We start from the raw sequence: 27,269 nt of genomic DNA, 5'->3' as shown, positions 1-27,269 counted from the left end.
TTAAAAAAAAATCAGTCTCAGTTTTGTGTTGTTAAACCTTTATTTGGTCTAGTTCTTTTAGATTTAGATTTAAATATGTTACTCCTCTGCAGACAAATAAAATGGAGGAACCTCCCAACCAGGTAGTTAACACTGGCCTACAGGTGAGCATTTTCAATTTTATAAAATTTGTTTTCAATAGTTTTTTCCCTTTCTATTCTTAACATTGGACACACACAGAGAATATGAGTGAAATATTCTTTCTTATATTTATACAATCAACATTCTTGGTTTTGAAACTGATATTTCCCATTAGGAATACAGTCTTTAGTTTCCCACATGCCAAAACGGAATTGCATGAACTGTTGTTTTATGGTCAGTGAAAAAAGAGCTGAAAGGTATTCCTAAAGCAGCCACTTTTAATAAGAATTGACCACTGTCCAGACGTGACGTTTTCGTGTGAGGGTGTTCTTGTCAATTTTATGAGACAGATTTTTGGATATAACGTTAATTGCTTGATAAAAGGCTGCTTTCACTATGCTCGCCCTCCATACTTCTTGCACACCTAATTCCTCAATTGCCTGCTTTAAATAAAATCCCCAGGAACCTTTTTTGTTAATCTGTTTTTGCTCTTCAATTTCCTGCCAACACAAAATAATCGGTAGAACCTCTTTCAGATGCTCGCAATCTCCAGCATAATTCAATCAAACAATTCATCTTTATGCAATCAAGTTAAAAATTATCATAAAAGCACATAAAAATACATCATCATAAAAATAACTACAAAATTCTATCTTTAAAATTGCAAATATTTCATCACAATTCTACAATAAAGACAGAGATACATAAAGGTGTTAAAAAATCATTTTATATGCTAAATCTAAGTACTTGTATTGTTGTTTAGTGAACTCAATAGTCTACATGCTGTCCCCTTCCTCTTCCTCATAAAGGCCCATAGGAATGACGCAACTGAATAACAAACCAAAGGGTCAGGTAGTGTTTTTAGAAAGTATAGTGCTACCCGGCACTGCTTAAAATTCATTTTCTTTCAAATTTGTTTGAAGTGGACATTCTTTTCGTTCTCATATAGCCTGCAAAATAAAATTAGGTGCAATACAGTTTGAAGTGATAAGTTATCACTTGTTACACACTTACATCAGAGTGATTGTATGTTTTTTCAGGATAACCTAACAAGAGAGGAATCAGGTTAGTGCAAAACCTCAGTAATATAAATCTGTGTTGCATCCTATTTACATTTGCTAGGTAAGAGACACCTCCCTCAGTTAATGGTGGGTTAAGGCAATATGCCCTGGCTGTGTAATTCTCTTTGTAGTGTTCCTTATGCTTGTACTGAGACATCAGCATGAACATGTCACTAGCCTTCTGTTAGAGACCTTCTTACAGACCAGAGGATCTTTATAAAGTTCATGGAGACCAATCTCCCATAGCGCTGACTCTACATAACTAAGCCACCTAGACCTCTTCCACTTGTCCATAGCTAGGCAGCTCCCTATTATTGATTGAGTCGAAGGACGGGCATCTCAATTACTTTTTTAGTAGCCTTAAAACCATAGGTTAGTTTATTTATTTATTTATTTATTGAAGTTTTGTATAGCGCTAGCTGGACCCGGTGGGTATCAGAGCGCTTCACAGCAAATGGAGAAATGCAACAAAGACAATAGGCATAGAAAACAAGAATCGGACATGATAGGAGGAGAATAGAGACTGTACACCAAGATCTGGAGCGCAATAAGAGACGGAGTTCATGGGCGAATCAGTTAGTTCTGAGTTCCGCAAAAGGATATCTGATTTCTGCTGTTGGGCGATGGGGTTCTCGCTAAGCACCGGAGCATTCAAGGAAGAGGGCTTTCAGTAGCGCTTTGAATAGTGGGAAGGAGGGGGTCGTTCTGATATGTGGGAGGATGGAGTTCCAAATCCTGGGCGCGTTCCCCTCAAAGGATTTATTTGAGGTCTTGCGTTTCTGTGATTTCAGCGGGATGAGTAGGAGTGTTTCGGAGCTTCTGAGGTTCCTGGATTGACCAGCCCTTTTGAGTTTTGAGGCCAGGTATTCTGGTTTGCCTGTATGCAGGGCTTTATGTGTTAGGCAGGCTGTGCGGAAGTTGGCTCGTTGGTCAATCGGGAGCCATTTCAGTTCTTTGAGTGCCGGCGACATGTGGTCAAATTTCTTTGTTCCTGTGATCATTCTTGCGGCTGCGTTGAGGGTGGAGTTGAGGGGTCCCAGGTGTGACTTGGGTGTTCCAGTCAGTACAGCAATGCCATAGTCAATTCTAGAGAGCACAAGTGCCTGGGTGGCATGTTTCAGATCTTTGGGGGGGAGGAAGGGTTTAATTTTGTAGAGAAGTATCAGGTTCATGAACGCGCTTTTGGCGGTTTTAGAGATGTGCTTCTTCATGTCCAGTTTGGGGTCGAGAGTGATTCCTAGGGATTTTGCTGAGTCCGTTGGAGTAAGAGAGACATTGAGGGCATTTAAGGCTTTGAGCCATTCCAATATTTGTGGGTTTTCATCTTTGTTCGAGATTAGGAGAACTTCCGTTTTCTCTTCGTTCAGTTTGAGGTGGTTGGCTGAGAGCAAGAGTTGAACCTCCATGAGTGTAGCATTAAGTCTGTGAATGTCAGCGATCGAAGAAGTTTCCAAGTAGAGTTGAGTGTCGTCCGCGTAAAGGTGGAAGGGGATGTTGGAGTTCCTTAGGAGTGAGGTGAGGGGTTCCATGTAGATGTTGAAGAGTTGCGGGGAGAGTACTGATCCTTGAGGAACACATCTGTTGATGGGGAGGGGGTCTGACTCGAAGCTGTTGATCTTTATTCTTTGAGAGCGGTTGTTAAGAAAGGAGGAGAACCATTTTAGGACTGTGTTTTCGATGCCCGCTCTTTCTCGAAGGACATTAAGTAGGAGGGTGTGATCAACTGTGTCGAATGCAGCCGAGAGGTCAAGGAGAATGAGAAGGCTACATTTGTTGGAGTCGAGTGACATGTGCAAATCATCAAAGACATTTAGGATAGCGGTTTCCGTACTGCAGCCCTTTCTGAAACCTGATTGGAGTGGATCCAGTAGGTTAGAATTCTCTAAATGTTGGTTTAATTGTGAGAGCACACATCTTTCCAAAATTTTGGCTAGGAACGGAAGATTCGAGACCGGTCTGAAGTTGTTCATGTCTGTGAGATCAAGGCTGGGTTTTTTGAGCAGAGGTGTGACTTGTCCTAGTTTAAGGCAGTCAGGGATGTGGCCCTCGCTTAAGGAGCTGTTGATGATCTTGCCCCAGATTGGGGCTAAGGTGAGCTTCAGATCCTTGGTCAGTCTCGAAGGAAGTTGATCGAGGGAGTGAAAAGAGGGTTTTGCTGCGTCTATCAGATTGCTTATCATTTCAACCTCAACCGGCTGGAAGGAAGACCAGCGGAAAGATGGGGTTACTGAGGGGAAGTGGATGATTGCAGGACTCGGGTTGAAGGAGCGATCGATTTTGGTGATTTTTTCGTTGAATAAGCTTGCGAAGTTGTCGCATTGGGTTTTGGAGGCAGCTAAGTTGGCTGCCTTGGGAATGGAGGTTTGGTTTCTAATGATGTCGAAGAGTTCTTTGGGGCGGTTTATGGCATTGTCTAAAGCAGAACTGAAGAAGTAGGTCTTTTTGCTTTTGATGTGAGTATAGTAAATTTTGCAAGCTGCCTTGAGTTGGTCCCGATGAAGTGCGGAGGGGTTGTTTCTCCAGGTTCTTTCCAAGGATCTAAGGTGTCTTCTTTCCTCATTAATGTCAGTAGAGAACCATGATCTGGAGGGGATGCTTCTGGTTTTTTTTAGTTTCAGAGGTGCCAGCTGATCTAGGACGCGCTCTAGGTTGGAATGGTAGAGCGAGGAGAGTTCCGAGGTAGAGAGGGGCTCCGACGTGTTCGGGAGGAGAGTGCTGAGTCCTTCCTCAAGCTTGTCTCGGGGAACTCTGGAGGTGTTCCTGACCCACTTAGGGGGGGCTTGAGTGGGTGGGAGGGATACGGCCGGCTGGATGATATGAAATAGAATGATGTGGTGGTCAGACCAGTCCACCGGGATGATATGATCAATCGAGACTGCATTTTTGTTCGCAATGATGGCATCCAGGGTCGCTCCTCTGTAGTGTGTTTCTTCTGAGCAATGTTGGACCAAATCGTTGTCTTGCAGAAGGGAGTTGAGAGATTGAATCAGCGGGTTATTGTGGTCATTCCATCTTAGGTTGAGGTCGCCCATAATTAAATTGTCATCGCCATTAAGTGCGGATTGGGTGATCAGATCCGACAACTGAGCTTTAAATTCGTTGGAATTGCCTGGGGGATGGTAGAGGAGATGGCACTGACGAGAGCTATGACCATGAGATTTGATGTTGACCGACAGACATTCGAAGGAACTGTGCAGGTAGGAGGGAGCTTCAGAGACGGAGAGGTCGCTTTTGTAGATGATCGCTATGCCACCACCTTTGTGTATGGGCCTGTCTTTGCGGATAATTGAGAAGCCGGGTGGTACCAGCATATCCAAAATGGGGTGGGATAGGGTGTTTAGCCAAGTTTCCGTTATGAAGGCGACATCCAGGTCGTGAGAGAGGATGGATTCAGCTATTTCCGTTGCATGTTTGACAGCGGACCGGCTGTTGATAAGCATGCAGTTCAAGGGGGGGGGGTCTTCTTTTGCTTTCAAATTGTCAGGATTGGCTCTGGGAATGGGGGACAGAAATAGAGGGGGTCTAGCAGTTCTATGGTTGGGTAGGTCCCTACCTACTCCGGTGATGACTTGGATCGAGGAGGGGAGGGTCGAATTCAGGGGTGGGGCCGGGGTAGGTAGGTTCGGGGGGAGTTCGTATGATGCGACGAGTCCGCTCACTTCTAGAGGGGAGAGGGAGGTTAAGTTTCTGCTGGGAATGACTGTTCGCGACTTCGTCTGGACTTTTGTGAGATGAGGCAGGGAACAGGGGTGAGAATTAGCCTGGTAGGTACGGGGATGGTTAATCCTAGGGGAAGGCGGAGGGATGTGGAGTGGGGCGGAGGGGTAGGGGGTAGCTGGAGATTCTCAAGGGCAGACAGGGTTTCCTTCAGTCCGAGGATCAGGGTCGTGATCTGTGCTTCAACAAGGTCAAGGCGGTGCGTTAGCTCGAGTGAGGGGGAGAGGAGGGGAGGATCAGTGGAGCTGGGTCCTGGGTGTGAGGGGCTTATGAGCGAGTTTCCCCTGGGGGGGATAAAAGGAAGGGAGGAGGCTGGATCAGGATTAGGGTTCGGTTGTGAGAGGGCTGTTAAGAGCGGGGAGTTGCGGTCCCTTCGGGGGAGGGAGATAACTTCAGTGAAGGGGGAAGTGAGAGCTAGAGGAGAGTGCGATGGCGGGTTGGGTGGTTGAGTAATGGAGTTGTCAGGTCTATATATCAATTGTGGAGGGGTTAAAGTGTGAGAGGGGTTGCTATCCAAAAGGGGGGGCGTGTTCTCTTCGTTAGCGGGTACAGTATGACCAAGAGGAGTGTGGATTGGCGGGGGTGGAATGGGTGATGGCGTTGTTGAGGTGCCCGGGATCAATGGGGGGCGGAGGCAGAGAGCTGGTGGTACTTCCGGAGCTAGGGAATGGTCTAGGATCTCTAGGGGGGGAGGCTGGGAGTTAAAGGAACTTTGTGGGCTAGGGAGTGGGAGGTCCTTTGGGGATGGGATTGGGAGCAACGGGGGGAGGGGGTCGGGAGAAAGGGGGAGCTGGGTCTGGTGAGGACGAGGTATTGTCTGAGTGGAGGGGTAGGGAAGTGTGGGGACGCTGGAGTGGCTCAATGAGGGTGTAGGACTGAGAGTAAGGGGAATTACAGGGGCTGGGGAGGGGAGAGTTGGGAATCCTAAGGGGGAGCGAGGGGGACCGAGTGGTGGGAGGTTGGGAGTGACGGGTGGTGGGTGGGGGTTGTGAAGTATGGGGGGCTAGGGCTGTAGGTAGCAACTGAGTGGTGGAGAGACTAGGTATCGTAGTGGGAGGACACTGGGGTGGAGAGTTCTGTAGAATGCGAGTTTGTGCAGAGCCGAAACGTTGGGTGGGGGCAGTTTTGAGTGGGTAATGGGTGGTAGCCATCCTAAGTGTGGGAAAGAGAGAGTCGAAGAACTCTAGGTTCTCCTCTTTCGCCTGAATTAGAATGGTGCCATTCCTATAAATGGTGATGGAGATGTCTCCTGTCAGGGAAAGATGATTCAGGGGGGCGATTGTTAGTGTGCGGTTATGATCAGTGAAGGTGGTTTTGGAGACGGGGAGGGATGAATTAAAGATGGTGGCCCATACGTCAGGTCTCTTGGTGTGGAAAATGAAGTTCATTTTCTTCTGACCTCTAGTTGTGCAGTGGTAGGTGTCAACTACTAGCGTTTCGGGGTGTTGCCTAATTATATTCTGTTTGAAGCGTTTTTTAGATTTAAAAGAGATGTTTCGTGGGAACGATATAGCGAAGGTGTTCGGCCCTTGAGGGGAAAGGAGGTTAGAGGAGGGGCAGAGATGAGTGTCCACTTGTGCGGTCGGGGGCATCCTGGCTGGGCGGGGGGAGGCGAGGCCTCTGGGGGAGTGGGGTGGAGGGCGGAGAGGTGAAGGGTGATTGGAGCGGTGCAGAGGGTGTAACGTGGTATGAGCTGGGGAGTGGTGTATCAGGGAGGGACACGTGGAGTGTGGTCGAGGTTCACGAGGGTGGTGGGGGGGGGGTAACAGCGAGATAGGTGGTTATCGCCGAGGATCTAGGATGGCCATAGGGTCAGCGGAAGTTAGCACTGGGAGAGCGGTGGTCAGCAAGCCGCGGGGCGCGCTGAGGCCGGTGGAAAACGGGTGAGGTGAAGAGTTCCTGTAGGGGACAGATGACTCTTGGAGAGAGAGGCCGCATGCGTGTATTAGAGTCTGTGTTGCCTGAGGGGAACGGTGTTACCGGTCTATCAATGTGAGGTGGGCTAGTCCGTGGGGAGACCAGCAATAGGAGGAAGTGAGTGGACTGCTGCAATTTTGGTTGAGGCACTGTTGAACTGTGGCCCCCGAGGTCTCAGTTAGCTGACCGGGGTGATCTTTACTCATCCAGGCTTACGTCTCGCAATCAGTAGTACAGGGAGACTGAGGGCAGGGTAGGTTCAGAAGCCCTGTTCAGCTATTTAGGACGGGTTAGGAGTAGGCTAGACGGGCAGATCAGGACCGAATTCTGTGCTTGGGGGCTGTCCTGTGTGAGTTCTTAGCTCGCCAGGGCTAAAGTTAAGAAATCGGCAAGCAGGAAGGTTCAAAGTCCATAAGGGCAAGAAAGGGCAGGGCAGGTTCACATGCCAATCTCAAAAATATTGATGACGGGTCCAGAGTAGGCAAGAAACGGGCAGATCAGGTCCGATTTCACAGCTGGTCGATGTCCTGAGTGGCGGCCATATTAGGGACAGGCAGCCAGGGCTAAAATCAAGAAATTGGCAGTGCAGGTAGACTGAGAGACCATGAGGGCAAAAGGGGGAGGGCAGGTTCACATGCCCAGCTCAAATGTTTCTGGCGAGTCCCGAATAGGCATAGAACGGGCAGATCCGGTCCGGTTTCTAGGCTGGTAGATGTCCTGTGTGGCGGCCATATTAGGGACAGGGAGCCCTTACCGCTAATAAGTGGCAGGCATTTGCGAGGAGGGCGTGGGGGGTGCCCCCGTGATTGATCTTTTGTCATCATGGCTGCCAAGTGTTGTTTATACTTCATTTGGTGTTCAATGTTGAATCCTAGGTATGTGATTTGCATTCCTAGCGTGTTCACACACTACTGCAGAAGCTGTACCTAAATATAATTTAGCACCTACATTTTGGTCTAAAACCTAAATGTGTTTTTTCACCTAAATTTGATTGTTGCTCCTGCAAATGTTTTCACCCTCATGTTGCACCTAGGGTGATTTTACATCTAATATTCACTTTGTACCTACAGGTGTTTTTCTTCTTAAATAAGATTTGTGGTCATAAAAGTGTTCCCACGCCTCTGGTGATGTTTCACCAATTGTGGTTTGACGAATAATTGTGATTTTGCTCATATGTGTGCTCTGAGCTCCTAACAGATTTTCACATTCATGCTACTAATTGCACTTAGGGTGATTTTGCAGCTGAAGTGTTGTTAACCAAACGGGAGGTCATATTGATGCATACCTTTTACATCTAATGTGACACCCTACCCATGCATTTTCTTGTTGTTATTTGGGTAATGCAACAGGCCTTCCTATACTGAACCTGGTCAACAACTTAGCTATATTTTGTATGATCTATTTATGGCCACCAAATGTAAAGTGAACTACAACTTAATGAGGCTTCAGGATTAAGTTAACCACAGCTCAGAGATCCTATTCACCCACCCTATCCCAAACTACCATTAAATACCAAAAACACTGAGCTCTAACACCCAACCCAAAAATCTTAATAAGTTACAAATACCATATCCATTTAAATCAAATGAACAACAGACAGCCTGACCCTCCACCTGCAGACTCAACCCCTCATAAGCTGGACTTTCATTCGCGGTGTGATCACTCACCTCATACTTCATTACAGCCAGTTTCTACTGACCAGACCAAATCTCTTGTCCACTCCTAAAATGTACTGCTTAACCTCAAAATGGCACCTCAACCTACCTGCACACCACACTATCCCTCCCTCTCCTCCATGCATGCTCTACCTGGGGTTTTCTCTCTTAAATCCATCCCCTTCCACCTTACTGTACACACTTACTCCTAAAGAGGCCAATGTACACAAAACCCCAGTGTTTTGGAGCATCCTTCCATGCTTGGTACCTTTAATGGACCACACCCGCCTGAACACTCTAAATACAACAACAACCCCTATCACCACAATCCCCAGTGCTACATTTCCTAAACACAACGAAAAACCTGCCAAAGTAACCTGTGAACAATGGCCTCCTCTCAGCTGATTGACCTAGCGCCTGCACATCACATGGAAGCTGCCCACTTCAGCTTGGATCCGAGGTCTATAATGCAATGTTCCTATCCGCCTCATCCAAGAATGTGACCTTAGCATTATTGCATTCATGGAAACCTGACTGTGCTCATCCCACACACCACTTACCATCAGAATGCAACATATTCCACTTTCAGTAGAAAAGAGAAACACTTGCTCTGGCCTCTGCATTTATCCACGAGCAGCCCTGTAAATGCTAATGATTAAACCTGTGAATACCTCATTCTTCCAATGCCTCATTGGTGAGATTACAAATACAGCAGCTAAACCACTCAGTCTTTTACAGCCAGATTCATCATCGGCATGTTTTGCGAGTCTGTAATAGCGAATAATAAGGAATCGCTATTACAGACTCGCAAAGCGGGATTCATGTAGGAATGGCAATATTTATTGCGATTCCTACAGCTTCCTTATTTGCGATTAGCTAATTGCTAATCGCAATGAATGGGAAGACATATCAATGTGCGAATCGCTATTAGCGATTCGCATTTTGATTTTGCGATTTCAAGGGTGCAGGGGTGTCCAATGGACACCCTGTTGCACCCCTGAAATGACATTGGATACTGGTGTTACGCACACACATGTCCTTGGGACATGTGTGTGTGTAACATACAACTCAGAAAAATGCACTTAAGTGCATTTTTCTCAGTTTCCGCTATTTACCACGAGGTTTGACTTCGCGGTAAATAGCGGCCCAATTTTGCTAATTCGCAATTTTTAAATGTTTCATGAATTGCATTTAAGGAATCTCAAATAGAGATTCCTTAAATGCAATTCCTCGCAAATTTGCAAATTCTATAATTGCGATTTTTGCATTTGGGATGATGAATCCCAAATGCAAAAATTGCGCTCGCAAAGGGCCAGATTCTCAGAATCTGGCCCTTTGCAAGCCGATTTCACTTTCATGGATCTAGCTGTATCTTCCTTAGGGAAAGGAATACAATATGGAGTGCATGGAAACTTGGCATTAACACGTCAGAGTAAACCTGGCCTTTGGGAGTCAGTGAAGTAACAATTAACTTTGCACCAAGGACAGCACGAGTTATATTTAAACAGAGGAGTGTAATTGGACCAGTGGCTGCTGTGCATTACAGAATAACAAGGCTCGTGACAGGACGCTCAGTTATTAGAATGGAAAACCTCATAGGAGCAACTAGGAGAAACAAATTTAGACATGTGGGCTCCTGGCCGAGCCAGCGGTAGGGGCTGTCTACAGATGCTCACAGCAGTCAGCTGACCTCATCTGCTGCATCTCTCTCAATCTCTTGCCCCAAAGAATGACTGACCCATCCCTTTGCCCCTCCCCTCTGCACCGATAGGTACAGTGTCTGGGAACTTAATGAGTGACAAATGGCAGCAAGATGTGGAAGGCCCTGAGGAGCAGAGGTTGTGCGTTGAGATGTGGCCCCGCCCTCTGTTCTTGACCCTGGTCCCATATACAACGAAGACTAGGATAAGATGTACTGCTGGCTCTGCACTCAGTTTACTTTGTTTTCTCAGCTGATCATTGCGAGTTGGGATTTTTCCATGCTGTTCCCTGTAAAGCGGCTCCAACCATGGGTTACATGGAATCTGGTAAGCACATGGTTCCCGCTCACAGGAACATCTATATAAGAATGGGGTACAAAGGTGGAAATGCCTTTAGATAATAAAGACAACGTGCCATCAGGGCCGGCTTTAGCGCTGGTGGTGCATGATGGTGCAACAGTCTTGCTTGGTGCCCTTCCTTACCTCCTTCAGCATGAATTCCCTCACTAGCACTCTCTAACAGTGCCCCTCACCTCTCCATTTCCCCCCCTCTGACATATGTTTTTTTTTTTAAAGCACTACTCATAGTTCACTCACACTCAGTTTGGTGGTCTGCATAGTACACGTTCTTTGCAGCAGGCACATTAACCATCTGCACTACAGTATGATGAGTAAAAACTGCCACTAGACAGAATTCCTGTCTATCACCAGCAGTAACATTAATCACCAAAGTTATCTCGACATTTTTACTGTCGCCTGGAAACTGCTGGACGCACAACGAAATACACTTGCTTTTAAACCCAAAAGTTATTTTTGAACACCCCCCTAGTCCCCCCCCCCGTACCCCCCACCAAAATCAGCGTCAGGTGTGTCTGCACCATTTGCACTGCCCTAAAGCCGACCCTGCGTAACTTGCACCTTACCCTATCAACATACTTTTATGCTACTACTTAGCGGCATTTAGGAATTCCACCCCATTTCTCATTCGTGCATGGGGGTTCTCCAAACCATCTCAGGGCATATATTTGAGTGTGTTTACCTCGCTTCTAGGAGCACACAGGCGATTCTTTCAAAGTGTTTCCTAGGTGTACATTGGCAGTCTGTGCCTTTATGTCTGACCTGCACATGGCGATCCATCATCTAATTTTTTGCAGAATAATGGCTATTCTTTCCCCTCTTCTATGTGGTCTATGTGTGGATTAGAGGGTGCATGTTCCTCTCTTTGTTTGCTCTTGTACACTACCTAGATCCCATCAGATATGTAGCTATCCTCTACATCAAAGATTAGTCTTCTTTCTTTTTTGCTTCTTTTTTTAAAGCATGCAATCATTATGCCCTACAAATATCTTCATCTGCTCTATCTTGGTAAGTGGAAAAAAAAAGTTCAACGAGTAGGGGAACTTGACAGAGGTGAAGTTGGCCTGTGGGGAGCCTCAGCAGCTATTAAATATGTCCATCAATGAAAATATAAGGGAGCTAAAAATCCCTATCCAAGCCCCATTAAAGACAAAAGTGTGATTGAACCAGAGTGTGAACCCTCAAGCCCAGTACGGCCCACAGCAGAGGACCTTGAGAACAGAACGGACAAAACAAAATTCCATCCCAGTGGCCTTATGTAAAAGGGATTATGCTTGGATTTTATTGCATCTTCTTGCATTCTTCAACAACGTTGCTCCCAAGTTCCAGATTGCGCCTTCACTACCCGTCAATATGCAGAATGTGAAAAACCGATCAATGGCAATTGAATGTGGGTCCCCACCAGAGAAGCAGATCCTAGCCCAGGCAAGCTTGGCCCTGTCCTTTGTCTTTTTGCCAACATCCACAGGATGCCGGTGCCAAGTACGAGGAGTACAACGTTAACGACTCCACTTTCTGTTTGTCTCTCTCTGCTCTGTAAGCTAAATCCCCTTGGCTGTTCACCCTTTCCATATATTCCCTGCTGTACTGATTAGCACACAAGTTATGTGTAAACAAACTCTGAGTTGTGAGTCCATGGATCTATTGTATGACACAGAATGTAGTACTGGCTGTGCCTGCATGAGCTGTTACCAGCATCACCAGTACTTATCACCAGATTAGAATGCCCCAAACCTGGCAGATGCCAATATCATCAGGCTTGAACACATCAGTGGTAGGGCCCATCATTTGGGAGGTGACAGTATCCTAAGAAATTGTCACAGCATTGGTAGGGCCCATTCCCTGAAAGATTCCATATCATCAGCAATGAGCACTGTATTGGTACAGACTATCCCCTGGGTTATACCACTGTCAGAAAGGGTCACTGCACTGAGGCGCTTAACCCTGTGAGAGATAGCATTATTGTTAACAATGATCACTGCATTGGTGGAGCCCAGCCCTGAGGGACACCACAGCCAGCAATGGTCACTACAGGGGCATGAATCAGCAGCGATGTGGGAGTTAGTAATGGATTGTGTGTTGTATCCTCATATGTGTATATATATGCCATTTGACAAATCTTTACAAACTATGCAAAAAAAGTCTCATCCATTACAGCTCCTTCTTGGAAAGCTTTGGCATAATCTGTCAAACAGTACCGAGAAAAGGGGGGAGGAGGCAAAACGCACTTCCCCAATGCAGTTTCCATAGGAAAATTAGACACAACTACAGCAAAAAGGGAATTACACCAAATTTAGCAGAATGTTAGATCTTGGTCCAGAAAGTGTTTTTTCTTTTACTTGATGTAAGTCTGTTCTTTAGTTTTTGAGAAATGAAGGTTCACATGTCATGCATATATCAGGCCACAAAGGATATATTGATCTAACAGATTCAAAGATAAGATACGATTGGTAGCCACTAAATTAACTAAGATTTAGTGGCAGCCATTTTAGGATGTGTGGAATCAGTCTCCTTTCATACAAAAAGCGATATCGGCCCCGGGGGCCTCATCCCCTGGACCAGATTTTCTTATGGGGGCGGCTGGGGGTTGAGCGCCTACTGGGGTTGGGCACATTGACTGGCCATAGGCCATGCCTTGCCCCCTGTGCCTTAGTTAAAGTGACATTGTAGTTAGGAATTTTAATAATATACTTTACAAAAACCTCAGAAATTCACTGAAAGGAAACAAAGGTTAAAGGGACATTATAGTTGAGTGAAAATGTCAGTTAAAACACACCATTTTAAACTAACAACACAATATAGTCATCAGTTTTTTTTTATCTCAAGTAACCATAACCATAACCATAACCTTTGTCTTGCAGTGCTAATTACCTCACATATTACATCACTCATGACACCTTCTATTAGCATCATTGATAACATCACTGCAACATCTGGAATTACATCATTGATAAGAACACAGCATGGAGGAGAATACATAATCAATCAATCAATCAATCAAGAAATTTGTATAGCGCGCTACTCACCCGGAGGGCCTTAAGGCGCTTGGGGGAGAGGGGTCCGCTACTGCTCGAGCAGCCAGGTCTTGAGTTGATTCCTGAAGGAGAGGTGGTCTTGGGTAAGACGGAGGTGGATGGGGAGGGAGTTCCAAGTCTAGGCTGCCAGGTAGGAGAAGGATCTTCCTCCCATGGTGGCTCTTCGAATGCGTGGAACGGCCGCGAGGGCGTGGCTGGTCGATCGTAGCTGGCGGGTGGGAGTGTAGAAGGTCAGGCGGTTGTTGAGGTACCTGGGGCCCAGGTCGTGGAGGGCCTTGTGTGCGTGGGTGAGGAGTCGGAACGTGATTCTCTTGCTGATGGGGAGCTAGTGCAGGTCTCTCAGATGTCTGGAGATGTGGCTGTGTCGGGGGATGTCCAGGATGAATCGTGCGGAGGCGTTCTGGATGCGTTGGAGTCTTTTCTGCAGTTTGGCTGTGGTTCCGGTGTAGAGGGTGTGTCCGTAGTCCAGTCGGCTGGTGACCAGTACCTGGGTGACCGTCTTCCTGGTTTCGGTGGGGATCCATCGGAAGATCTTTCGGAGCATGCATAAGATGTTGAAACACGATGATCAGACGGCGTTGACTTGTCTGGTCATCGAGAGGGAGGAGTCCAGGATGAAGCCCAGGTTGCGTGCGTGGTCTCTTGGTTTGGGTGCGCTGCCCAGGGCAGGGGGCCACCAGGAGTCGTCCCAGGCATAGGGTGATGATCCAAGGATGAGGACTTCCGTCTTGTCTGAGTTCAGTTTCAGGCGGCTGTTCATCATCCACTCGGCTACGTCTTTCATCCATTCGTGTAGGTTGGTTCTGGCGGTGGCTGGGTCGTTGGTGAGGGAGAGGATCAGCTGGGTGTCGTCGGCGTAGGAGATGATGTTGAGGTTGTGTTGGCGTGCGATGGCTGCGAGGGGGCTCATGTAGACTTTGAAGAGGGTGGGGCTGAGTGATGATCCTTGTGGTACGTCGCAGATGACTTCGGTGGCCTCGGATCTGAACGGGGGGAGGCGGACTCTCTGGGTTCTTCCGGCGAGGAACGAGATGATGCACTCTAGGGCCTTCTCTTGGATTCCGATGTTGTTGAGGCGTTGTATTAGGGTGCGGTGGCAGACAGTATCGAATGCTGCGGAGAGGTCCAGGAAGATGAGAGCCGCTGTTTCCCCGTTGTCGAGCAGGGCTCGGATGTCGTCAGTGGCTGCGATGAGGGCGGTCTCGGTGCTATGGTTGGCTCGGAAGCCGGACTGCGAGTGGTCGAGGGATCCGTTCGTCTCGAGGAAGGCGGCAAGCTGTCTGTTGACGGTCTTCTCGATGACTTTGGCAGGAAACGGGAGGAGCGAGATGGGGCGATAGTTCTTGGGGTCGGTGGGGTCTGCTGATGGTTTCTTCAGGAGGGCGCTGAGTTAGGCATGCTTCCAGCTCTCCGGGAAGGTGGCGTTGTTGAAGGAGCAGTTGATGATGTCCCGGAGTTGGGGTGCGATGACGGAGTCGGCCTTGTTGAAAACGTGGTGGGGGCATGGGTCGGTTGGCGATCCGGAGTGGATGGTGTTCATCGTGTGGATGGTGTCTTCGGTGCTGACCGGGGTCCAGGCGCGGAGGGTGGTGGTGGGGGGCGTTGGTTCTGTGGTTGTATGTGTGGTCTGTGCGCCGAAGCTGTTGTGTATGTCTGCGATCTTGCTGTGGAAGAACGAGGCGAGTGAGTCGCAGAGGTCTTGTGAGGGAGTGATGTCGTTGTTTCCGGCGCTGGGGTTGGAGAGCTCTTTGACGATGCTGAAGAGTTCCTTGCTGTTGTGTGCGTTGTTGTCTAGACGATCCTTGAATGCTGTCTTCTTGGTGATGTGGATCAGCTGGTGGTGTTTGCGGGTGGCGTGCTTGAGGGCGGTCATGTTGTCTGTTTTTCCGCCAGGCTTTCTCGAGGGTACGGCAGTTCTTCTTGGAGTTCTTGAGGTCGTCGTTGAACCAGGAGGTTTTCTTGCTGCCGGGCCTGCTGGGGTGGTTTTTTAGGGGTGTGAGGTCGTCAGCGCAGTTGGAGATCCACTGTGTGAGGTTGTTGGCTGCTTGGTTGGGGTCCGTTCATCTGGCGGGAGGGTTCTGGTTCAGTGATGTGGTGAGCTGGTCGGTGGTGATCTTGTTCCAGCTCCTGTCCTCACAGGAAAAGCCAGGATGGGTTCCACAGCGGTATTCGTACAAGCGCCTTGAGACCCTTGCGGGTGAGTAGTGCGATATACAAGTATCAATTTACAATTTTTTTTTATGTAGTCAGCGGAGGGTTGGGCGTGTGGGCTGATGAAGTCTGCGATGTCTTCGCTGAATTGTGTGCGGGGTCCTGGGGGTCTGTAAATGAGGGTGCCTCTGAGTGTGGGCTTGGGGTCGGTGTGTATCTGGAAGTGAAGATGTTCGGCGGCTGTGAGGGTGTCGTCGGAGTTGGTCGTGATGCGGATGGTGTTCTTGTGGACGATGGCGATGCCTCCTCCTGTCTGGTTGACGCGGTTCCTCCGAGTGATCTTGTATCCGTCCGGGATGGCGATGGCGATGTCGGGCGCTGAGGAGGCGTTCATCCAAGTTTCCGTGAGGAAGGCGACGTCTGGAGATGTGGTGTCGAGCAGGTTCCATAGTTCCACGGCGTGTCTGTGGACGGAGCGGGTGTTGAGCAGGATGCACTTAAGGTGGTTGCTGCCGTGCAGGTCCGGATGCAGGAGAACTTGCAGGATTGGCAGGTGAAGGGTCCGTGGGTGCGTCCTGGGGTGGCTCGGTGGCAGCCGGGGATCCGGCCGGTGTTGAGTGCGTTGAGGGTGGCGGCGTTGTACGTCCGGCGGGTAGGGTGGCATCTGCGGGGGCCTGGGGGTCTGGCGCTGGGCGCGGTCCAGGTGCGGACGGGCGCAGACGGGCTTGCCTTCGGCGCACCATCGGCGCACCCACTGCGCGTGAACGCCGCTCGTACGCGTGGACTCTGCCATAAATGGAGAATGGGGGGGCGGAGCGAGGGAGGAGCAGCTGGGAGGCGGGAGCGGGGTGGTGAGTGGGGAGGGGAGCAGTGTGGTGATGCTGGAGGGAACGGGGGTGGGACCGCGTGGGGAGCAGCAGCAGGGGTGGACCAGCGGGAGAGAAACGGCGGTGGAGGCACACAAAAGCAATCAGGGGCACAACAGAGGACGAGAGAAATACAATTACTGGCACAATACAATTACTGGAAAAGTTCAATTACTGGCACAATACAATTACTGGAAAAATACAATTACTGGCACAACGAGATCAGGGGCACAACAGTGAGTCAGATATGAACGGGCAGCGGCGGCAGCAAACGTGGACCGGGCACACTAAGGATGGGCCACGCGGCGGGTGGAGCGACCGGCTCTGACCAGGTCAGGCATATATATTCCTGGAAACAATTTCAACTCGCTGCTGAGAATCCTTTCTGGATGGATGCCTCAGTCCACGGGAGTGGATTCCCATGTAAACATCAAATAACCTCGACCAAATCTTCATTCACTGGAAAAAACAAGAGTTGAAATGATGTTATAGATAGGTGAAAATGTCAGTTTAAACATAACATTTTTTTTCTTTTTCTTTTTTTTAATGACTGAAGTTTAGCAGTTATAGCTACCTCAAGGAACTATAACTTTTGCCCCCACCATGCACAGTTTCATCAATTATGTGATTTCAGCTGTCGTCAGTAAGGTTATCAATGATGCAATACAACATGTCGCTAGGTTTGTAATATGTGAGGTCACAAGCAGTGCATGGCGAGGGCGCAGTTGATTTCCAAATCTTTGAGTTCAACACACTACTGCTTGCATTCGGATCTTTAGTTTTGCACTAAAAATGACCCAATCGTCCAATCGGGTAAAAAATCTACCTGAAAAGTTTGTTGACTGCTCATGTTGTAGGAACTGCCCCTTGCGTTCAAAACACTGCAGTTGCATTCATGTATTAATCCACTGAGCTTTCAGACTGAGCACTTAAGAGGTTCTTAAACTGGTTGATGAGTGTGGTGGTGATGGACATCCATACATGATTCGTGAAGGCTGACCATTTGTACATGTCTAAAATGGGTGTCATATGTTTCGGGTCTGTCATCAGGCCCATGATGTAAGTTATCTGCAGGGCATGAAACACGAGTTGGGTTCCCTTTATTTGTCCAAGCCTTCCTTGTCTTGGTGTTGCGCACGTTCTAGATGTTTGGCCACTTGTAAGTAAACTGCCACCAAGCAGGTGGTCATGGGCCACGGAGGAGTCTTCATCAGGACAAAGACGAAGCACTCTTGGTGCCCTCTGACCCAGACAAGTCTTCCAGCAGCAGTTTTAGAGCTGGTATCTGGGGGGTGTCTGGTACAGGAGACACCACCCCAGAAAGAAACAAACCACTTGTCACTTGAAACAGTTGTAACATTGACACATCCCCAAAGAAATTCTCCACAATTTTCAGAAATATTTTTTCTATTTAACAATGATTAATAATGGCAAGAATACACCAGCTCTGTGGTTTTAGACATTCTAATGATGCTTAACGCACTTTCCTCCTCCTGAAACTGTGAATCTACTCCTTGCATTTATCACCAGTCTGTCAGTCTGCAGCCTTGACTTGATGTCTCTGCAGTGGGAATCCCTGCAGCACAAGCCCTCCCCCAGCTCTTTACTAGTAACATCAGCAGCTTGGAGGAGAAAGAGATTGAGAAGCCTGGACAGGCGTTTCCATAGTTACTGGGAGAAAGCATCTGGTATTTACTCCTCATCTCAGAATTTCTTGAATGTCAGAAGTTACAAAAAGACCAGAGATGGAAGGGTTTTATTCGCATCTCGTGACATTTGTTGTTTTAGAATATACTGGAGGGGGGGTGAGAGGGGGGAGGGGGCGGTTACAAGACACCCCTCCTGCAAACAGTGCTCACCCCAATTTTCTACACCAAACATTTCCCTCAGCCATGCTCCTTCAAAACTGAGATGTTCAAAGCTCTGCCTTTGGGCTTATAAACACATCACTGGGGCTGAATATCAACCCTCTCACCACAGACCGGTCTCTTCCCAATATCAAACTGACCCTCATCCTCCACAAAGGTTACAAATATCTCTTTTCAAACTGTGGCTCTCACAACCTGCAGCCCGAGTGCCCCACCCCATGTCTCAAAGGTTACACTCCTCTTCTCCATCATGGTCAGTACTACAGTAAAATATCAGAGCACTGAGATAAAAAGTACAGGACTGGTGAAACAAGTTGTTAGAAATGGGTTTTCTGGTTGGCTGGGGCAAGTGCCTAAGCCAGGCAGAAACCACCACTCTAGTCAGGGCAAGGGAGTTACAGGCTGAAGATAACCCCTGCTCACACCCTTGGTAACTTGGCAGAGCAATTAGGCTTATCCCAGAGGCAATGTGTAAAGCATTTGCGCAACACACACACAGCAGCAACACACTTGGCACACCACAAAAGAAACTCCACACATGGTCATATAAAACCGTAGCCTTTGTATTAGCATAAAAACACATTAGAACATAATCACAAATGTACAATGTGCCATCTGGCACTTGGGTATCACTTTACAAGGGATTATATACATTACCGGGCCAATCGGGTCACTGTCATCACCATTAGAACACTTAAGTTGTAAAAATCACAACCAGTAGCTACTGATAATCATTATAGGTAGCATTAACGCATTATGCATAAATCAGCAGTTCACCAAAGTAACACTGGTATGGTGCACACACCACCTTGGGGGCCTTACGCCACACCTGAACACAAGCTGATCCGAGGCCAACTGATCTCCCTCGGGGGCCCGTCTTGGGCTTCAACACTATGCCCTCTGTCAACAAGAGTCAGGGCTCTATGAGCACATGGCTTCCACCAGCCTGTACTCTAATGGGGGCGAGGGTGCAACTCCCCCCTGTTTCTCTTATGCACAAAAGAAATGCCCCTGTCGTTGCAGCTGCCCGAAATCTGGCGGTGCAACTGAGTACACAGATAAGCACCAACTGTGTGCCGTGTAAGCTCCACTTGCCGCGAGGCCTCTGAATTGGCCCCCTTGCTGCCTCTGCAGCAGAAATCAAAGTGCGCAATGCAAAGAGGGTGGGGTGCAACTCACCCTTGTCTCCTTCACTGGAGAAGGCTCCGATGCTGCTCTAAGCATGCAGCTGCCCTCGATCGTGCGACGCAGCTGCGACCATGCTGGAAATGTGGAGCTCTCCTGCTCCGGGGCCTCCGTCGAGGTTATACCCTGAGCTCTTCTGCACCAATATCCATATCTAGTCCCCCTACTCCCCGGGACCTCTCACTTGCCTGTGGCACCTCGGTTCCATTCTGGCGAGTAGACCCTTCTCTTGTCCACCGTAGGAGCCCCTGAGGCTTGTGTCCTCCTGGCTACTAGCCCGGCCCCAAACAGACTCCGGCAGCACACCGGGCTCTCCTTGTGAACACGGGAGTCTCGCTTACAGTCATGCTCCTTCCTGCTTGAGTTCCACCTGCTTCACAATTGCGCTTGGAACGAGCGGTGTTTGAACCCTCTTGTCGGGCTCGGAGACCAAGTTTTCCGAGCGCCTGCCACACACAGGACTTGCGAAAAAGGGGTGGGTGGCGACACGCACAACGGCTGCTCTCCCTTCTCCAAGGACCTTGATGCTTCTCCTGCACTCCACAGGTCTCCCTCAAACAGCGGGGTAGATCTCCCCAGTTCTGCAACACGAGCCCCTTCCAGGGGCTCCAACCCACCGGGTCAGGGATCCTGCAGTGCTCCCTGCTCGGGTCCAGGGCAAATAGCCAAATCTGAAGTGCCCTGCCTGTCTCCCATTTGAAGACTGAACCGGGAGCAGGCAGCACTTCTAGTTTTCCCTGGCAGAAAAGCGCTTCTCCTGCGCTGAGTCTCCTGAAGTCCAGGGGCACCAGTGAGAGAGCGCAAATCAAGAAAAAGTAGAAGTGCACCATATTTACAAGCATGTTCATCAGTTTAGTAAAGATTATATAAGAGTGTCGAATTTATAGAGTGAAAATATATAAGAGTGTTTAATTAAAATAGAATGCATATATCAGTGTGAAAAGCTAATGTAGAAGTGTGTAGAGATGTTAGAATGATGTTGAAATTCCATGTTATGTGGCTGTTGTAGAGGAGAATGTAATGCTGCTAAACGTAGAAATGTGTAGGCCACATGGCAGTTCACAGAGAATGGAAAGGGGCGACTGCTAGGTCCCCCCGAACGTATGGTTGGGGGCCCGAACCTCCCGGGAAGCCATTTTGGGCGGGGGTGGGCGTGGCCCGGCTGGTATGCCCAAAGCGGCATAGCCGGAGCGCGCCTTCCCCCCGCCCGAGAGGGGTTGTCCTAGACACCTGGAAGGAAGACCACGCCCAGTAGGCGTATCGGTGACGGGTACATGCCCTCCCGCAGAAGGATAAAGGAGCGGGAACCCCGAAGATCGTCCTCTTGTTCCTCGGATCGGAAGGCTGCACCCACTCGTTGCTCGTGAGCCCTCGACGGAACAAGCAGCAATTTTGACCCACCCACCAGCCCCTGATAGCAAATGTTTGGAGAAAATAAAGTTTTCTGAGTGATGACAGTATAGGCCTTTCTTTTCCTTAGTAGAGTGAATAAAGGAATGTTGAAAGGGTAAATATGGTTTGCATTGGAGAAAGTTCTTCTTGCAGGAATGATCAGTAGAACAGTAAGATGAAGTGGAATTTCTTTTTAGTAGGTAAAACAACTGTCGTATTTATTTGTCGGGCGGTAAGGTCATGATCGGTGAGCAGGAATTTAAAGGTCCCTAGAGTGGGGCGCCACCCACAATGGATGGGAGCGCCCGGGGGAAGACGGCCATTGGCCCCTTCCATGGGGAGGCGACACCCACTAAGGATGGGGCGCCTAAGGGGAGATGGCCATGGGCCCCTCCCAGGTGGGGAGGCGGTTAAATGCCCCTCCTGACGAATTTCCCGGGGGCCGGATATCCGCGACGGCGGATAGAGAGTATGGGGTGAGGGGGAGAGTCCACGCTGTCCTTCCTACAGAGACCTCATACGGGAACTCGGACGATCCTTAAGATGGCGTCGAGTGGAAAGGGGGCCCCCACCACGATAAGGGAAGTTACAGTTGGCAATGAGGGTAGAGCCCTCGGCGCATGCGCCGCTCACCCGGTGAGGGCGAGAGTTTGGAAGTAGGGATCTGACACCGGTTAAGACCTTGCCGTTGGCCGTTAATGCTAGGATGTACAATTTGAATTAGAGTGTATGCATTTTCAGGATGTTAGCCAAAAGTACATGACTGCATCGAAATGTAATAAATGTCAAATTGTACATAATGCATAATGATGAAACTTTTAATTTAATGTTTTAAATTTTGTTTCATATTTTAATAAATACGGCCGGGAGGGTGACTCCCTCCCGTCTTCCAAAAAAGTCAACTATTGTCCGACTTCCCATCCTTGGGGATGTGTGTTGGGAGGGGGTGGCGGGCATCCCGGCCATATGAAAAGGTGCTGTTACACTCTCACATGATATGGATTTTTAATGTTGTTATAATTCAAGGTATTATTGATCATAGAACTGAAATATATTTTATAGAAGTGTTCATATAACCATTGTGTGTAATAAGTTAGAATACTGTTTAGACTAAGAAATTAAAGGTTTACAGAGTGCACAGGCCCGTTTCATGTAATTCTAAAAGGCCTGAATAGATGAGGTCGTTTCTTTTGATCTGCATGTGTTAGTTAGAGGAAGGTCATGTTAAGCATAAATTGCAGAGACTGCTCGATGGTTTAGAAGATACGGTGGAGGCCGGAATTTGGGGCCCACTGTACAAGTGTCTGTTTGCAGGTGTGAGGAGGTTCCAATCAAGAGAATGATGAATAGAGTTTTGTTCAGTGAGCCAGGCACAGGCCTGGAGGAGGCTTCAGGAATTTCCTGGGGGGTACCGTCCTGCCGGAGAAGAGCCTGAGAAGCAAGGTCAACGCTAACGATGGGCCCAGAGGAGTATCAGCATGGAAAATGCCAGAACCAACACCACGTGAGGGGCGTCTCTAAAGGGTGTTTCTATTGTAAATGTGATTTTTGTATTAGGGACAGCACCCCTGGGTGGAGTTAGGGCAGATGGTCTGAGGAACCTAAGAGAGCGGATGGGTAGGCAGATAGGGTAACTGCGAGACATCGATTTACAACGAAGACTAAGGGAAGTGAGTGATCTTCTTTGGAAGTCACCACGGCTGACACCTTTTTTAGGTTAAGATTTTACTAAGTAGGGATGTCACTTAGTCTAGTGTAGGGACAGTCTAACCTGTATTTTCTTCCTTTCTGTAAATGACTCACAAGCTACAGCTTGTGTCTATTCTTGCAACTCTGATGATCTTTGAATTGGTTTTGGTGATATTCTTCTGCCGACTAAGAGCATTTAGAAAATGTATGTTTGTATTGATACCAGTATATCTTTTGAACCTTATTTTGAGATGTTTGTATCTCCAGTTAACTTTGGCTTTGTAATAAACTTTAAAACTTACTCGTAGTAGGTGGTTCTTTGGAGTGGTGTAAGTCCTTATTGATTGACCTAGCAGTGGATTGCCTTTTACTCTATGACAGGTATCAACGATTCAGTCGACCTGAGTTGGGATCTAGACCTATAGCAATAGATCAGAAATCCCGCCGTATCAGTTGGTAGCAGATAAGGATGGTTACCTTCTAGAGGAAGGTGATCTAGACTAGGTTAGATTACCCCAAGGTCCCTAGAGATCGAGAGATGAGCAGCGGAAGAATCGCCTGCCGAAGAAGGTGCTGACGGTGCGAGAGAAAAGCAGCAGGGTCGGACGAGAGTGAGTATAACAAGGGTCATGCGTTGACAGATTGCGGTGTTTTGTGTTGTATCTGTATTGTAATGTCATGCGGAGTTGAATGCCTGTAGTATGATTGAGAGAGGGTTGTGAGCGCGCGCAACCTGGCAAACCGGGAAAATCTTACGTTCGGGGAAGAGCTTAAGTGGTTCGGGTGTATCGAACATCCAGAGTAGTTGTCGACCAGAGTAAAGGGGGTCATGAGGTACCATTGATCGCCCGCAGGACCGAGATAGGGGGAACGTAAGAGTGAGTGTGTGGGTAACGGACGCAGGTCGAAAGTTACCGTGTGTAAGTAACCTATCAGTAAGGCGATTGTCTGGACGTACACGGAAAGACATTTCGTCAGTGGTGCACAGACATAATATCGACTCCACAATATCGAATGGACAAAATATCGAGTTAAAAATATCGAATATGATAAAATATCGACAAGAAAAATATCGTTGTCAAAAATATCGATTACAATAATGATAATAAAATATCGAGTACAAAAATATCTACTAAAAAATATCGACATGAAAAAATATCTATTATTAGGCAAAGGAAAAAATATCGATATTATGTTGAAAAAAGGTAAAAAATATAAATAAATGTTAATAGTAATATAAATAGTATTTAATGTTTAGGAGCGGGATGTTGGGTTAATAGGGGATAAGGGTGGGGAGTAATTTAAAATAAATAAATAATTTATATATGTTTGTAAATATTTTTAGATATTAATTAATTGGGAAATATTTAATAATAATTAGTTAATTAATTTATATAAATTTATATAATTTTTTAATTAGTAATTAATTGGGAATTAAATAATAATAATTAGTTAATTGGAAAAAATAATATTAATTAGTTAATTAATTAATATAATTGGCAATAAAATTTTTAGTATTAATTAATTGGTAAGTAATTATTATTAATTATTTAATTGGAAATAGAATATTAATAATTAGTTAATTAATTAATATAATTGGTAATAAAAATTTAATTAGTCATTAATTGGTAATTAATTATGATTAATTAGTTAATTGTAGAATAAATATTCTTGATTAGTAAATTAATTATTAAAAAAAATTTTTGTATTACTAATTAATTGGTAAATATTTAATATTAATTAGTTAATTACATTATTTTGAGTAATTGTTATATATATAAAAGTTGGTATAGTTAGTTACATAATTGGGGGAAAATTCTTGAACAATTAAATGAAATTAATTTCAGTTAATGTGCTAAAATATTTTCTTTGTTCTTATTGGTATAAATTGTACTTAATGTTTAGGAGCGGGATGTTGGGTTAATATGGGATAAGGGTGGGGAGTAATTTAAAAAAAAATGTAATTATTCTATGTTTCTTATAAATTTTATTTATCAAGTAATTGGTAACGATTAAATATAATATTTGTATTTAATTCATTTAATTAGGTACATATTTATCATTAGTAAATAATTAGGAATTAATTAATATTAATTAGTTAATTTATTTATTATTTAGACAAATATTTTATTTAATAATTTGTTATTATTAAATATTTGTTTGGGAATAAATATTATCAATAATTACATTAAATTGATTACAGCTACTTTGCTAATATATTAACATATTATTTATAGTTTATAATTAATTAATAGTTAATTAAATTATATTTATTAATTTTGGGTACAGGAGGAATTTTTGTTTTCAGGGTCAGTTTTCTTTCTTTAGGTAAAGGGGTAATTTTTTTGTTTCAGGGTCAGTTTTCAGTTTTAGGGTAAAGGGGTATTTTAAGAGTTCAGGTGAAGTTTTAAGTTTGTGGTAAATGGGTATATTTAAGGTTCTGGGTCAGTTTTCAGTTTTTGGGTAAAAGGGTATTTTTTGAGTTCTGGGTCAGTTTTTAGTTTGTGGGTAAAGGGGTATATGTAAGGTTTAGGGTCAGTTTTCAGTTTTTGGGGAAAGGGGTATAATTAATTTTCAGGATCAGTTTTCAGTTTTTGGGTAAAGGGGTATTTTTAGGGTTCTGGGTCAGTTTTCATTTTGTGGGTAAAGGGGTATATTTAAGGTTCAGGGTTAGTTTTCAGTTTTTGGGTGAAGGGGTTTATTTAAGCTTCAGGGTCAGTTTTAAGTTTGTGGGTAAAGGGGTATATTGTTAGGTTCAGGGTCAGTTTTCAGTTTTTGGGTAAAAGGGTATTTTTAGAGTTCTGGGTCAGTTTTTAGTTTGTGGGTAAAGGGGTATATGTAAGGTTTAGGGTCAGTTTTCAGTTTTTGGGGAAAGGGGTATAATTAATGTTCAGGATCAGTTTTCAGTTTTTGGGTAAAGGGGTATTTTTAGGGTTCAGGGTCAGTTTTCAGTTTGTGGGTAAAGGGGTATATTTAAGGTTCAGGGTTAGTTTTCAGTTTTTGGGTGAAGGGGTTTATTTAAGCTTCAGGGTCAGTTTTAAGTTTGTGGTTAAAGGGGTATATTTTTAGGTTCAGGGTCAGTTTTCAGTTTTTGGGTAAAAGGGTATTTTCAGGGTTCAGGGTCAGTTTTCAGTTTGTGGGTAAAGGGGTATATGTAAGGTTCAGGGTCAGTTTTCAGTTTTGGGGGAAAGGGGTATAATTAATGTTCAGGGTCAGTTTTCAGTTTTTGGGTAAAGGGGTATTTTTAGGGTTCAGGGTCAGTTTTCTGTTTGTGGGTAAAGGGGTATATTTAAGGTTCAGGGTTAGTTTTCAGTTTTTGGGTAAAGGGGTTTATTTAAGCTTCAGGGTCAGTTTTAAGTTTGTGGTTAAAGGGGTATATTTTTTGGTTCTGGGTCAGTTTTCAGTTTTTGGGTAAAGGGGTATATTTTTGGGTTCTGGGGCAGTTTTCAGTTCTTGGGTAAAGGGGTATTTTTTGGGTTCAGGGTCAGTTTTCAGTTTTTGGCTAAAGGGGAATTTTTAGGGTTCAGGGTCAGTTTTCTGTTTTTGGGTAAAGGTGTATTTTAAAGGGTTCAGGGTCAGTTTTCAGTTTTTGGATAAAGGAGAATTTTTTGGGTTCAGGGTCAGTTTTTAGTTTTCGGCTAAAGAGGTATTTTTAGGGTTCAGGGTCAGTTTTCAGTTCTTGGCTAAAGGAGTATATTTTTGAGATCATGGACACTTTTTAGTTTTAGGGTAAAGGGGTATTTTTAGGGTTCAGGGTCTGTTTGGGTATATAAATTGTGAAATTTATTTTTATAAATATTACTAATATTTGCAATTTTTGAGTGACAAATACTTGCTATTTTTTATGCTAATAATAATTTTTTGAACTACTCAGCAAAAAATGTAGTGAAAAAATATGTTTATAATATTTATACATTATATATAAATATTTGACTATTTTTAATCAATCACATTATAATAAAGTAGCTATTCTAATTTATACATAGTCAGTCTTCAGCACCTTTCCAGATATTATTTTCACTTGAGTAGGAATAGTCAATAATAATTGGTCAGTGTCAAGCAACTTCTCTGATAATACTTTGACTGGAGTAGGAATAGCAATTATTAATTGGTCAGTGTCCTGCACATTTGCATATACATTTATTTAGTGTGTTATTATATTACAAGACAATGCAAAATGGATGTTTTCACAAAACTTTATTACAATTTTTTAATTTTTCATGTGTAATACAATACAATCACTATCAAATATAACATACAGATTTTTGGAAATGTTGTATTTGCATTATAACACATTATCATTTATGTACATGTTTTAATTTGTGACACAACAATTTTTCACAACATTTTTTATGTCAAAAACAAATCTTATTAACAATTACTTTCTGTTACAAGTATTTTTATTGAAATAACAAAAAATACCAGTTATTTTTCTGTTTCTTCCATTTATATTTAATAATTTTAATATAATATATTAATATTATTAAATATTTAATTTTTATATTTACATTTGTATAAAGTAACATGACAATTATTATATTTGCTCAAGATATGGA

Source organism: Lissotriton helveticus, chromosome 12 (assembly GCF_964261635.1).
Source record: "Lissotriton helveticus chromosome 12, aLisHel1.1, whole genome shotgun sequence".
NCBI classification, from domain to species: domain Eukaryota; kingdom Metazoa; phylum Chordata; class Amphibia; order Caudata; family Salamandridae; genus Lissotriton; species Lissotriton helveticus.
The sequence above is the reverse complement of the archived record's forward strand: the minus strand, read 5'-3'. Positions refer to the sequence as shown.